The sequence below is a fragment of the Beta vulgaris genome, chromosome 5 (assembly GCF_026745355.1).
Source record: "Beta vulgaris subsp. vulgaris cultivar EL10 chromosome 5, EL10.2, whole genome shotgun sequence".
In the NCBI taxonomy this organism is placed as follows: domain Eukaryota; kingdom Viridiplantae; phylum Streptophyta; class Magnoliopsida; order Caryophyllales; family Amaranthaceae; genus Beta; species Beta vulgaris.
The window spans coordinates 21,779,459-21,793,582 of NC_079206.1; positions in this window are offsets into that span (position 1 = coordinate 21,779,459).

The following is a 14,124-nucleotide window of genomic DNA, read 5'->3' on the forward strand; positions in this document are numbered from 1 at the left end:
TTGTTGGTTGAATTTCGGGAATGAAAAGGTCATTTTAGGCTTGTTTTCGCCTTTTCGCGTCGAATTATTAGATTTTGAGTCATTTAACTCCAAATTATTTTTGAATAGGAAAATATAAGGTATAATGTAACTAGATAGTGTGTAGATTTTTAGGCTTGAAATTGTTGTTTGTTGAATTTCGGTAACGAAAATGTCATTTTAGGCCTAATTTGGCCATTTCGCATCCAATTTGTACTTTTCGAGTCATTTAACTCCGATAAATTTTTGAACATGATAATATGAGGTATAATATAACTAGTGTGTAGATTGTTAGGCTTGCATTTGTTTTTGATTGAATTTCGGGAAGGTATGTGTAATTTTTAGAAATATTAACTATGGTAAATGATTGAATTATTATATTATATGTTTTATTCCTTGGTTGTTTTGCAAGGTTTATATGAATAACACACCAAGTTTTAAGGCATTCACCATGGAGGAATTACATGAAGTTCGTGATAAGTTGGCGACCTACCTTTGTGAGGATTGCTTATGATACATTTTGGGAAGATTTTTCAATATAATTAGCTAGATCTAGTTGGTATTTTCCTTTCTTATATAGTTTTTAGCTAATATGTTGGTATTATATCAATTTTATGTACACTTTATACATTATTAATATATTTATTGAACCTTACGTTTGCAATTCGTTCTTTTTTTGTGGAAGCGAGGTGTTGGGCAGGGGGCTGCCAGCCTGCCATGGTGGGGTGCAGGGTTGGGGTGCTGCTGGCAAGAGGGGGTGCAGGGGCTGGCGGAGGGGTGCTGGGCTGGGTTGGCACGGGGGTAGGGGTGCTGGGCTAAAAGTTTGGATTATTAGAATCATTTTTTCCTTGGAGTTATGGCAGTACTTGTTTAGAGTTAGGAAGGAGTAATTAGAGTTGTGGTAGCAATTCTTAGAGTTGTACAGATACTTACTAGAGTTATACCAACTCTTGTTTAGAGTTATATGCAATATTAATTAGAGTTATGAAAATAAACATACTTGTTTAGAGTTATATGAAGTAATGATTAGCTCATATAACTCTTAGCTACTATAATTCAGAATACTCTAACCAAATGTTGGTATTAACTCTAACTACTAGTTTATACAACTCTAATCAAATGTTCACTCAACTCTTAAATACTAGTGCATGTAACTCTAATCAAATGTTGGTGTAACTCTAACTTTGACTTCCTATAACTTCAATTAAATCTTAGCATAACTCTAAATTATACTTCCTATAACTCTAATCAAATGTTTGCATAACGCTAACTTTTATTTCTGTTGTATAATATGAGCACTATAAGAGGGGGGGTGAATTATAGTGAGAGAATAAGCTATACTTTTTGCGGAATTAAAAGTAAACTTGGGAACAAACAATGGGAACACGAGAGATTTTACGAGGAAAAACTTCCTAGGCCTAGTAGGAAGAAACAACCTCGACCACAAGGGATTTTAAACAACTTTCCACTATAATAGGCCAAAACAACTCTGATTACAACCTATATCTTTTCTCTCGATTCTCAACTTAAGTCACTCAACTCAAGTTTCCAACGATAGTTCCCAACAACTGACGTTTTCTCTCAAACTTCACTCGAAGTTCTTCTTTCTCTTCTCTTCTTTCTCTTTCTCTGCTTCACTCAAAGCTTTCTCACACTTACAAGAGTTCACTCAAACCCTTTTTCTCAAAAATACACTTTGTAAAACAATGGAAGAGTAATAAACTCGATTAATGTAAGTATGAATTCTCTTAAGGAAAGGCACTGACACTTTAGATAACTTAAGACAAATTAACTAGTCAGACACATTGACTAAGTCAGACACATTTTTCTCAAATGAATTAGGCGCCTATTTATAGACATTAAGACAAGACATGTTTCCACTAATTAGACCATTATCACATGTTCTCCATGATTTTAATTAATTAATTAAATTAAATTAATTATTCCATGTCATGTAAGCATCCACTAATCCACTACTTCACTTCATAGAAGCAGTAACAATTACGTGGTTTTGCAAACTTGGAGAATAATTAATCATTTAATTAATTAAATACTTGGAGGATAATTAACTTAAGCCACTAAATCCACTAACTCATAAAACTGTAGCAGTTATTTAGGCGTGTAATCTAGTTTTAGGAAATAAATAAATAAAATCTTTAGCTATTTTTAGGAAAAATATCTTTTTAAAATCTTTTATAAAAACCGGAAAAACAGTTTTTATTTAAAAATCCGAAACATTTAAAAACCGGAAATATAATTTTTCGAAAACTAAATCTTTTAAATAAAATATAAAAGATAAAATAATATTTTAAAAAGATAAATTTGAAAATCAGTTAATTTAAAATCAGAAAATCTTTTTAAAATCTTTTCAACAATAACTAAACTTCCTAAAATATGGATCTTAGTCAAATATCCCTAAAAACTCTAACAACTATATTGGGCACAATTACTTAGGCGCACAATATTAGTCACTTAGAGTTCCTAAATTAGTTTTAAGTCTTGTTCCCTAATTATTAAGTCTTGTTCCTAAGCCTTGTTCCTATAGTGCCAGGTCTGTTCCTTTCATGGGAACAGAACCAAGTTCCTTTGAGAATTCACCACGAACTTAATAAAGCTTTACTCAACCTTAACAAGAAGATTAATAAATACCCTAATGTATTCTAATCTTCATTCCATGCTTGATTCTTCATTTCTCGAACATCTTTACTTCGATCTTGATTAATTCTCCGCTTTAATCTTCAATCAAGTATTCTCTTAGCTCGAGCATGAATTACCTTGCAAAAACATAAATAAAATATACTATGTCTTTTGTGGTTAGGTCATCTTCAAAACTCAAGGGTCAACAATTTCCCCTTTTTGAAGATGCAACAAAAGGCATATACTAAAATATAATACATAAGTCATATAAAAATAATTTTAACAAAGTATGTAACCAAGTTAAATTAAGTATTATAGACTCGTTATTTTATTTTGTAAAGTGAAATATGAGAACATAATTCATGACAAAAAAAATTTACTCTGATTTGCCTTATCTTTCCCCCTTTGGCATCTTCAAAAACATAGTCCACGATTTCAAAAAGATGAATATTATTCACTAAACACATCACACCACCAAACTTTGAAGAAATAAGTTGGTTAGTATAAGCAAATAAAGCATTCAACTCTCAAAAACCGCAATCCAAGAATATTAGCCATTCATTTAGACGCACACATGCAAAAAGATCAAACTTAGAATTAGCAAATTAAAAAGTTCCATTGTAGCATGATTAAAGGAGAAGGATAGAAAAGACAAATATTAAACAAAGTTCATGTTCCCACACAAAAAAACAAACTAAACTAAGGAAAGTTTATGATTTAGGAGAGGGAGGTTGTTCTACTTCTTCCACCACATCATGAAGCTTTGCCATCACTTCTTGATGATTTTCGGCCAATGTATCATTTCCCTTGAGCACAATGTCTTCCAACTTCAACAACTAGAGTTCATTGCTTGAATGGAGGAAGAAAGTTCACCAAGCCGAGACATTATCTCTTTTTGTCCATCCAAGGCTTTGTCAACTTTGCTCATAACCCCTTTTACCAACCCATTTAAATCCTTAGCTTCCGTAGCAAACTCCATCATTGCTTCCGAATGACCCATAACCAAGGAAACAAAGAATCCAACCTTCTAGCATGAGCTAGAGTATATGTAGCCAATGGTAGGATTTTGAGAAGACGAGGGAGCATTGAGAAGGATTTGGTGCTGTTTGTTCCTTAGGTTTGGGAACAGCAGGTTGTTCCTCTGAATGGGAACACACCTGTTTCCTTAGTTTAGGAACAGAACAGGAGGGTTTTGAGGTAGAGGGAGGGATAGGATCATCTTTGTGGTGCTAGGGTAGAGGGTGAGGCAGATTTTTGTGGAGATGGAGGAAAAGGAGGATTGGTTTCCATGGGAACAGGAGTCGGTTCCCTAGAAGGAGGTAGGTTAGATTCATAATCTTCCCTATCAATCACCTTACTTCATCTTCCTCAAACTTTCTCGCATCAAGAAAGGAAAATTAAGCACTTTCATTTTTGAACCCTTTGACTAGCTCTAGTGCTTTTAAACCGGTTTCACCACCTCATCAACCACCTTCTTCCCTTTCTTCTTAGTTCTTCTTTTTCTTTTTCTTTTCTTTTCTTTTTATTTTTCTTTCTTTTCTTTTTCCTTTTTCATTTTTCTTCTCTTCAATTCTTTTCTTTCTTCTTCTTCCACTTCATCATCCACATCATCATCCTCATCATCATCAAGATTAGCCCTCCCTTAATAACTTCTCCATTCACAACACAAACATTAAGTTATTCAAGGCACGCACATTCAACATATTTCCCGTGGACACCAATGGACTGAGTTCCCGAAATTTTCACTTTAAACTTAAGTAGAATTTCGGTTACTAAGCTCCATACCAACAACAAATCCATTTTCAATGCAATGACTCAAATGTTGAATCATTAAAAGGGAAAGTTTATGTGTTTTGAGAAGCTAAACAATGAATTAAATTAAATCCAACATGCTAACTTGAGCACGTTTGGAAAGACGAGGCAATAAAGCTTTCTTGAGGATGTGAAAAAATTTTGTGTAAGGGAAAGAAGATTATATCAAGAAATGTTTTTCCCTTTTGACCACCATACTTAACAATCAATTGATCAAAAGAATGTCCGAAAATGGATAGACCACGTTGTTTCTTGAAATAAACATCAGTTCCTCTCACGGGAACACCAAGCATTTACCCAAATTTTAGCATTAAAATATTTGAGTTCCTTTACCAAGTGGAACAATTTCCTTCTTCATCCATGGAAAAGTTTTCACAAAATTCATCCATCAATTTAGGAATAAACTATTTCCATAACATTTCACAAAAAGATTTTCCCAACCTTGAAACTTAATCATATTAAGCAATTGACGAAATTTACTCTTTTGCACCAAGAAACATCAATAAAAAGTCCATGCACATACCTATGTCGTGGAATTTTTTCGACAACCAGTTGTTCCTCTCTCGGGAACATCTGATTCCCCCTCACTGTTGCATGAGCTTCTTCAACCTCCATTTCAACCGTTCTTCTTTTTCTTCCTTTTCCTTAGAATTCTTGATGAAGAATTGGAGAAATATCCATGGGTGTGGTGATTCAATTTTAGAGGATGAAGGAGAGGGTTTTTCGGCTTTGTGGGAGGAGAGAGAGTGAGAAGTGTTTTTGGTGTCATTTTGTGGAGTATTTTCGGTTTTATGAGGAAGGAAAAAAAATTTGTTTTGTTTAAGGAAAGAATAAAATAATTAAACCGTGTATAGTACACGTTTAAAAAAAATCTATCTAACTTAAAAAATATCTTCAACTAACTTGAGAGATATAAGGAAAAAATCAGATTTTTAGGAAATAAAATCTGAACAGAATATTTTTGGTTTTTCGAATTTTGAAAAAAAATCTAAACTGAACACGCTGGGAACAGCGTTTGGGAATAATGAATGGAAACAATGAAATTTTGCTACTTTGGAACTCCATTAATTCTTTTAATCCTTTGTTATCACTTAAGGCATAGAATTGTCCTATGAACAATAAGGGGAATATTATTGGACATTGGTGAGCAGTTTTCAGACATTTTTACTTATACAATGAAATAATCATATAAGAATTGTGATGTATTTAAGCAAATAAAAACATCAAAATGCACATCCAAGACATAATGCCAAAGAATTAACACAAAGGGGAATATTGTAGCAATCATTTCAATTGATTAAGCCAAGTTCAAGTCTCAATTTCTCAAACCTATCTCTATTTAAGGGTTTTGTCAAATGTCTGCAATTTGACGTTCAGTCTCACAGAATTCCATTTTAATAAGACCCTTTTCAACATTATCTTTCAGAAAGTGATGCCTAATATGGATGTGTTTGACTCTTGAATGATGACGGGATCTTTAGAAATACTAATAGCACTAGTATTATCACAATAGATGGGAACACATTCAAAGTAGATTCCATAGTCACGTAGTTGTTGTTTTATCCATAGCATTTGGGAACAACATGCTGCTGCTGCAACATATTCAGCCTCTGCTGTAGATAAAGCAACTGTGTTTTGCTTCTTGGTGCTCCAAGAAACTAAACTATGACTAAGGAACTGAACCATACCTGTTCCTATTGACCAGATCTCCTGCATAGTCAGCATCCGCAAATCCTTTCAATTCAAAGGTATCACTCTCGAATAGAATAGGCTTAAATCATCTGTTCCCTTGAGGTATCTTAGGATTCTCTTCACAGCTGTGAGATGAGATTCCTTTGGATTGGCTTGAAACCTTGCACATAACCCTACACTGAAAGCAATATCAGGACGACTTGCAGTTAGATATAGTAATGAGCCAATCATACCTCGATATTTGGTTTGATCCACACTTGTTCCTATAGAATCTTCATCCAATCTGGTTGAAATCCCATAGGTGTATGTTAACTTTGGATGCTTCCAAACCATACTTTTTCAATAGTTCCTTTATGTACTTTTGTTGATGGATGTAGATTCCTTCTTCTGTTTGCTTGATTTGCAACCCCAAGAAGAAGTTGAGCTCACCCATCATACTCATTTCAAATTCTTTACTCATGAGATTAGCAAAGTCCTTGCACAAAGATTCATTAGTGCACCAAATATAATATCATCAACATATATTTGAACAACTAATAAATGTTTTCCTTTTGATTTTAAAAACAAGGTTCGATCCAATTTTCCTCTTTTAAACTCATTTTCAAGAAGGAACTTAGAAAGTCTTTCATACCATGCTCTTGGAGCTTGCTTTAACCCATAAAGAGCTTTGTCAAGCTTAAAGACATGATTAGGAAATTCTTTATTTTCAAAACCTGGAGGTTGTTCTACAAATACCTCCTCATTAAGATAACCATTTAGAAAAGCACATTTTACATCCATTTGATACAATTTAAACCCATGAAGGCAGCAAAAGCTATGAAGATTCTAATTGCTTCCAATCTTGCAACTGGAGCAAAAGTTTCTTCATAATCAATGCCTTCCTGTTGATTGTATCCTTTCACAACTAACCTGGCCTTGTTTCTTATTAGTAGTTCCGAACTCATCTAATTTGTTTCAAACACCCACTTTAAACCAATAACCTTGTTATGTTTAGGTTAGGTTCAAGGTGCCAAACTTTGTTTCTTTCAAATTGATGAAGTTCATCCTGCATTGCTACGATCCAATCAGCATCAGTGAGAGCTTCTTCATGATTCCTAGGTTCCAACATAGAAAGAAAAGCATGAAAAGCACAAAAGTTTTTCAATTGAGATCTCGTTTGAGTTCCCTTATTTATGTCACTGATTATTAGTTCCACAGGATGGGAACGATGAGTTTTCCAAGGCTTTGGTTGGAAATCCTGGATGGAAACTTGGTTTCCTTGATCATCTTCATTTCCCTGTACTTGGGAACCAGGTTCAACAATAGTGGATTCATTCACTAGTGATCATCACTTAGTTCTCTTCTTCCTCATTGGGAACAGGAACAGGATGTTGTTCCCTTGGCTTTGTTCCCATGACTTCGTTCCAAAGTCTCATCAATAAGACTTAGATCTTTTGCAATCCTATTTCGAAGTCATCTTCAACCTGTGTGCTTGAATCACATTTATCTGTTTCATCAAAAATAACATGCACACTTTCTTCTACACACATAGACCTTTTATTATACACTCTATAAGCTTACTACTAGAAGAATATCCTAAGAATACAGCTTCTTCACTTCTAGCATCAAATTTTCCAATATTTTGTTTCCCATTATTATGAACAAAACATTTACATCCAAATGTTCTGAAATATGTAATATTGGGCTTTTTACCAAAATACAGCTCATAGGGGGTTTTATTTAATAAAGGTCTTACCATGGCTCGATTTATAATATGACAAGCAGTATTCACAGCTTCTGCCCAAAATTTTTAGGAAGACCACTAGCTATCAACATAGTCCTAGCCATTCTTCTAGTGTTCTATTCTTCCTTTCAACAACACCATTTTGTTGAGGTGTTCTAGGGGCTGAGAAATTGTGATCTAATCCATTGTCTCTGCTAAAGTCATCAACTTAAATTTTCAAACTCTTTCCATGGTCGGATCTAAGGTGTAGAATTTTGACCACTCAAATTTTGACTTTCTTTGCAAAGACAAGGAACTCATCATAAGTCTCGTCCTTGCTAGAAAGAAAATAACCCAAGTAAATCTAGAGAAGTCATCTACAATTACAACACATATTTCTTTCCACTCCTACTTTGTATCCTCATAGGTCCACATAAATCCATATATTAACTCTAAAGGTCTTGTGGTACTTACCACATTCTTGGACTTGAAAGAGGACCTAACATGCTTCCTTTGCGCATGCATCACAAACATGATCTAAATGAAACTTAGTAGAGGGTAAACCTAAAACTAGTTCTTTAGAACGCAGTTTGTCAAGCAAGGAAAAGCTAGCATGACCTAGACGCTTGTGCCATAAAATGAATCATCATCAATAACACTAAGGCATGTGAATTTGTTTTTGGGAACAAGGTTGAGATCCACAACATATGTGTTCCCTTTCCTTGTTCCTTCCAAAATGATATCCTTTGTGCTATTGTTGACATCAAACATTTTTCACTATTAAACTTCACACATTTCTATCAAGAATTGGGAAATACTTAACAAGTTATGCTTTAATCCATCAACTAGAAACACATTTCTATGGAATGTGACGATGACTTACCAACTTTGCCCATGGCAACTATGTTACCTTTCTTGTTGTCACCAAAAGTCACACTTCCACCATTATAGGCTGAGAGTGAGAGAAATCTTGATTTATCTCCAGTCATATGCTTAGAACAACCACTGTCTAGGTACCATGTGTTGTTCCCCCTCACTCCAACCTGCAAGAAAACTAATTGTTAGAGTTAGGAACCCAATCTTTCTTGGGTTCCTTTCCTTCAGGAACAATAGATTTCTTTTTCCAAATTACTTACTTGTTTCCAAGTTCTCATTATGCGACCAAGTCTTTTAGGACAAGAGTTCCTAAAATGACCAGTGTTCCCACAAAACATACAAACTTTATCACTTGGTAAATCAACTCTCTTTTTAGGTTTTTCAAATTTCTTTTTGTGATTAAAACCAAGACCTTCAGTTTGTTTTGTTTGAGGGTTCTTAATCCAGTTTGGAATAGGTAGCATTTTCTTTTCATTTCTCATTTGGTGCAGTTCCCCTACAAGTTCTTATTTTCAATTTCCAAAAATGAAACATGATTTTTCAATTCGTTTATTTCAGATTTGAAACTTTGCAAGGGAACTGACTTAATGTCAAATGAACTTACTTCAGGAACAAACTCTTTTAGTTGTGATAACTCAACTTAACAAGTAGTTCTCATTTTTAAGATTTTCGAAATCCTCTTTTAATTTAAGATTTTTGTCAAACAATTCGAAAAATTTTTCTCAATATCAATCGAACACTTTTAAGCCAAGAGGTATGTTCCTTTGCTACACTTAAAGCATGTTGACATTGTTTTAGTTTAATGGTTCTCATTTGCAATCATTTACAGCGTCAACAATAAACTCAAATAATTTTTCTTTACTTAAAGAATTAAGACGAGTTTTGATGGTGTCTAGACTTGCCTCAAGAGATTCAATCTCTTCATCAGATTCGGAATTGTCAAGAGCCATAAGACAGAAGTTTGCAGTCTCCTCATTTGGTTGAGGATCATCTTCTTCTCAAGTCAGAGTCTCCCCATGCAGCAACCATAGCTTTCTTCATGTCAGATCGAGTATAGGAGTTTTTGTATTCTTGTTCCTATCTCTGCTCGTTCCCTTCCTTTGCCTTTTTCTTGTTCCCATTGGGGACAATCCTTGATGAAGTGCTCAGACTGCCACACTTATGACAAACAAGTTTGTTAGAATATTTCTTATTCTTACCTTTGTAATCCATTCTTCATGTTCCTAAACATTCTTTTGAATTTTCGGACCATGAGAGCGATTCTTCTTCATCGTTTTCTGAGCCTTCACTTTCATCAGCTTTTAAGGCAATCGATTTTGCTTGGACATGTCTCCATTCTCATTGTCCAATTGCAACTCATGAGTCATAGGGAACCAGCAAGTTGTTCCAAATTGAACTTAGTAAAGTCCTTAGTTTCCTGTAAGGCAGTTACCTTAGCCATCCAACGATCCCTAGGAAGGCTCCTTAGGACCTTTCGTACCTGTTCCTCAGATGTAATCACTTTACCAAGAGATGTTAGCTCATTAATATATATTAGTAAAGCGTGTAAACATGTCTTGGATAGATTCTTTTGACTTCATTTAAAAAGTTCATATTGGTTCATCAAAAGATCTATTTTTGATCTCTTAACTTCACTCGTACCTTCATGAGTGACTTCAAGAAGATCCCAAATTTGTTTTGCGGTTTTCATCCCATGACACGATTGTGTTCATGAGGCCAAGACCACAATGAAGCATTTTATAGCAAGAGCATTAATTTCCATCTTTTCGAAATCAGCTTTATCAAAATCAGATATAGATTTAGGAATTACCTCATTTTTGTCATTAGTGGTAGTGACTTCAAAATCACCTACCTCTATGACTCTCCATACCTGGTAATTGTCGGCTTTGATAAAGATCTTCATTATGTTCTTCCAATAAGTGTAAAACTTACCATTAAACATTGGTGGCCTCTGCGTAGAGTACCCTTCTTCCAGTTTCTCTCTAGTATTCATATTTTTCAAGATCTTGAACTCAACAGGGTTTCCTGAATATTAGAATTCCCGCTCTGATACCAATTGTTGTATAATATGAGCACTACAAGAGGGGGGTGAATTATAGTGAGAGAATAAGCTATACTTTTTGCGGAATTAAAAGTAAACTTGGGAACAAACAAGGGGAACACGAGAGATTTTACGAGGAAAAACTTCCTAGGCCTAGTAGGAAGAAACAACCATGACCACAAGGGATTTTAAACAACTTTCCACTATAATAGGCCAAAACAACTCTGATTACAACCTATTACTTTTCTCTCGATTCTCAACTTAAGTCACTCAACTCAAGTTCCCAACGACAGTTCCTACAACTGACGTTTCTCTCAAACTTCACTCGAAGCTCCTTTCTCTTTCTCTTTCTCTTTCTCTTTCTCTTTCTCTTGCTTCACTCAAAGCTTTCCACAATTACAAGAGTTCACTCAAACCCTTTTCTCAAAAATACACTTTGTAAAACAATGGAAGAGTAATAAACTCGATTAATGTAAGTATGAATTCTCTTAAGGAAAAGGCACTGACACTTTAGATAACTTAAGAGAAATTAACTAAGTCAGACACACTTTGGTGTGACTAATAAAAGTCCGACACATTTTTGCTCAAATGAATTAGGCGCCTATTTATAGACAATTAAGACAAGACATGTTCTCCACTAATTAAACCATTATCACATGATCTCCATGATGTTTAATTAATTAATTAAATTAAATTAACGGTTTTTTCACCAAATACCCCCGACAAATCGCGAAATTCACCATATACCCTCAATGTTTCAGATATTCACCATATACCCCTGAGTTTTCAAAACAATGCACCATATATCCTTTTTTCTAACGGACGTTAAGTTGCCGTTTGTTTTATTTACGAGTTTGCCATCATCAGTCACTAACCCTAAATTAAACCCTAATCCCTAAAATCTAAACCTAACCCTAAAATCTAAACCCTAACCCACCCCAGCCCCCCACCCCAGCCCCTCCCCCTCCTCCACCGTCGCAGCACGCTCCCCCTCCCCTCCGCCGCAACCCCCCACCTCAGCCCCCTCCCCTCCCCATGCTCGCGTACCACCTGCGCCGTGCTATTTTCCTCCCTCACTGTCACCGGCGTCGGGGTTGTTGCTCGTGTCGATGCTGCTCCTGCTCAGGGGTATTCTCCTCCCTCACTGTCACCAGCGTCAGGGTTGTTGCTCGCGTCGACGCTGCTCCTGCGCCGTGCTATTCTCCTCCCTCACTGTCACGACGTCCGACCTGTTGCTCGCGTCGTCGATGCTGATCTTGCGCCACGCTTTTCTCTCCTCCTTCACTGTCACGGGGGCGGGGCTGGGGAAATCACGGGGGAGAGGGGATGGGTTGTCAGAAGGAGGGGGCTGCGGCGGTGAACGTAGAGGGGGGTGGGGGTGCTGCACCGGTGAACGAAGAGGGGGAGGGGGAGCGGTGCTGGGGCGGTGGGGGTGGGAGAGTGGTGCTGCGGCGGTGGGGGAGGGGGAGGGGTGGGGGCTGGGGTGGGGTGGGGGCTACCAAGGGGTTAGGGTTAGGGAAAGGTGTTAGGGTTAAGGTTAGATTAGAATTAGGGTTAGGGCTTAATGGTGGCAAAATTGTAAATAATGCTAACGGTGAGATAACGATGGTTACTAAAAGGATATTTGGTGAACGTTTTCGAAAACTCAGAGGTATATGGTGCATTTTTGAAACATTGAGGGTATATTGTGAATTTGTTGATTTGTCGGGGGTATTTGGTGAAATAACCGTTAAATTAATTATTCCATGTCATGTAAAGCATCCACTAATCCACTACTTCACTTCATTGAAACAGTAACACATTACATGGTTTTTACAAACTTGGAGATTAATTAAACTCATTTAATTAAATAAATACTTGGAGGATAATTAACTAAGCCACTAAATCCACTAACTACATAAAACGTGTAGCTGTAGGTTTTAGGCGTGCAATCTAGTTTTTAGGAAATAAATAAATAAAATACTTTCGCTATATTTTAGGAAAAATATCTTTTTCAAAATCTTTTATAAAACCGGAAATAACAGTTTTATATTTAAAAAATCCGAAACATTTAAAAATCGGAAATATTAATTTTTCGAAAACTAAATCTTTTAAATAAAATATAAAAGATAAAAGATAAACTTTAAAAAGATAATATTTGAAAATCAGCTAATTTAAAATCAGAAAATCTTTTTAAAATCTTTTCCTAACTAAATTCCTAAAATAGTGGATCTTAGTCAAAATATCCCTAAAAACTCTAACAACTTTATTGGGCACAGATTTCACTTAGGCGCACAATATTAGAGTCACTTAGGAGTTCCTAAATTAGTTTTAAGTCTTGTTCCCTAATCTTTAAGTCTTGTTCCTTAGCCTTGTTCCTATAGTGCCAGGTCTGTTCTTTTCAAGGGAACAGAACCAAGTTCCTCTGAGAATTCACCACGAACTTAATTAAGCTTTTACTCAACCTTAACATGAAGATAAATAAATACCCTAATGTATTTTAATCTTCATTCCATGCTTGATTCTTCATTTCTCGAACACCTTTACTTCGATCTTGATTAATTCTCCGCTTTAATCTTCAATCAAGTATTCTCTTAGCTCGAGCATGAATTACCTTGCAATAACATAAATAAAATATACTATGTCTTTTGTGGTTAGGTCATCTTCAAAACTCAAGGGTCAACAATTTCCTCTTACTCTAATTAAATGTTGTCGTAACTCTAACTACTTGTTTATATAACTTTAATCAAACGTTGCAACTTGATAGCCTGTTATCTCAATTGGTGAGTGTTTTGTGTGCCAACACACAAAAACGTGGATTTGACTCCCACACAGGCTTTTATTATTTGATATGTTCTTTTTGTTGGTCTTGTTCAATTTTAAGGATGTAATTTTTCTACCTTACCTAATGAGGTGGTAAAAGGAGAATTAAATTACACTAGCTTGAATCACAATAAGAAAAAAATTCGACTATACTTCAAATTTACATGAGTGCTAGACAACAATTTGTTCTATATTTTAGGTTTCTAACTTGTAACAAGAGTCATTTTATAACCTATATGGGAATCGAACCCACATCTTGTGCATAGCACAATGCTCTTCCATTTGAGCTAATAGGTTTTAAGGACGTTCGAACATGATGTGCCCAAAAGCCAGCAACATCCTTGCAAACAGTATTAGAAAACTAAGAAGACACTCACATGGATCATGACTATCGCTTCCTTTATATGTATCGTTTACCAAATATGGTCGAGGTATGTTTTCTGAATTTGATCACAGAAATAGAGATTGTAGTCATCGTGTATTGATTTGATAAAGGAGTCGAATTTAGGAAACTTAATGGCCGTGAACTTCTTATTTAGACCAT